The 1,662-nt window shown below is 57.9% G+C and overlaps 1 long non-coding RNA gene across 1 annotated transcript; it reads right to left on the reverse strand.

Annotated features, from left to right (window-relative positions):
* Nucleotides 1-312: 312 nt before the first annotated feature.
* On the reverse strand, nucleotides 313-1,379 carry LOC102258725. The gene is made up of 3 exons (XR_313943.2): nucleotides 957-1,379; nucleotides 522-666; nucleotides 313-341 (listed from the first exon to the last, which is right to left on the reverse strand). It is a non-coding gene; the product is annotated as an uncharacterized LOC102258725 (long non-coding RNA).
* Between the last annotated feature and the right edge of the window lie 283 nt (nucleotides 1,380-1,662).

The raw sequence follows: 1,662 nt of genomic DNA on the forward strand, positions 1-1,662 counted from the left end.
CCTCAAGTTTGGCTTCCCGGAGGAACTCGCCAGCGGCTCCTGGGTCTGCAGTGGGGCCAGGCTGCTCGCGCCCGCGCCTTTCTCTGAGATCCCCAGCCCCAGACCTCAGAGGCGGCTGGGCAGGTAGGGCGCCACCCAGTAGTCGTGCTAAGTGGAAGCGGCTGCGTCCTGAGGCGCCTGGGCCGAGTGTGCACGCCCAGTTGGTCCACGCCCCGGTGGCTTCGGCCAGAACCCCGTGGCCCTGTGAGTTCCAAAGCACAGCGGGAAACGCGTGGTCTGGAGCGGAGGGAGAACAATGGGAAGACGCACTTGTCTGGCTAATGAAGCGAATTTTCATTACTCTGAACGAAAGAGAAAAGTAGATAATAAACGTGAGGGTGGGAGACCATTAAAACAAGGAAAAGAGGGGGTTTTCCACGGAGAACCACAGATAGAGAAACCCCAGGCGACTCGCCCGAGGAGCGCAGCGTTAACCCCAGATGTTGCCTTACAAAAGGGAAACAAAATGCGAAACCTGTTACCTCTGCAGACTGAGCTGCAACGCAGGGCCCTGACGTAAGGCCCGGAGAGTGAGTCGGAAGTTAAAACTACTCCTGGGGGCTGCGGCGACCTTGTCTCTGGGCCGAAGGATGGACACACGGGTGCGCGTCCGGCTTCCAAGAGGATCTGAGGAGACAGGGAGACCACTTTTTACTTTCGTTTAAAAAACAAAATCAAACTGTTTATTAATTTAAAACAACAACAAAAATAATCCCGCCACCATGGAAAAGCAATCTGGATGCTGCAAAGCGAGGAAAGGAAAGAGCAAGAGGGGAGAGGGCTGGGTTCGGGAGGGGCGGAGCGGGGAGAGGCGCAAAGGAGAGGGAAAGGCGCCGCCGGCTCGGACGGGAGGCGCAATCTCATTTCTTCTTCCCAGGCTCCACTTTAAAAACAAAAATCCTATGAACCACACTTACCTTTGTGAGTGAGGCCTTATCGTATCAGAACATTTTAAACAATTTGCGCTTTAAAGGCTGCAGCAGAAAAAATCAAAACAGGCTCCTGACTACCCCAAATGCGTCGGCTTGGGGACGCGGAAACAGCCGGAAGGAAGCTGGAAAAGAGTCTTGGCACCTTCTCCGCGCGCGTTGCAACCCCGCCCCGGTCGCGGTAATTGAAATGTCACCTGCCCCCATTTCGCCCCGGGCCGCCAGGGCCACTTGGGAAAGTGGGTCTTGCCTCGCGCCCGGGCCAGGGAGAGCGGCGCGGCAGAGCCCGCACCCCAGAAGCTGAGGGGTTACACAGGGCTACGTAGAGGCGCCACCGGACACGGTAATTAGGCGCAATTCACACGCTCTCCAGCGCGCGGAAACTACTTGTCACGATATGTTCAACGCTCCTTCTGGCCCACTTTTTTCCACTCCTCCCTGGCGCGCCCCCTCCCTCCCGGAGGCACTCGGTGAAGCCTTTGGAGTTTCGAATCTTTCGGACACTGTAGAACGCGGGGCTCCCCGGGCGCGGGGCCGGCCAATCAGAGTGCCGTCTGCCTCCCCTGACCAATGGCAGGCGCCACATTGTTGTCCAATTCTGTCTAATGGAGCCCTAAGGAGCAACAATAGAGCGGGCGAGCGGCTCAGTGAGAATCTGGCAGCGCCGGGCAACTGCGGCCCGGCTGTGCGCAGC

The sequence above is a fragment of the Myotis brandtii genome, unplaced genomic scaffold, assembly GCF_000412655.1.
Source record: "Myotis brandtii unplaced genomic scaffold, ASM41265v1 scaffold382, whole genome shotgun sequence".
Taxonomy (NCBI): domain Eukaryota; kingdom Metazoa; phylum Chordata; class Mammalia; order Chiroptera; family Vespertilionidae; genus Myotis; species Myotis brandtii.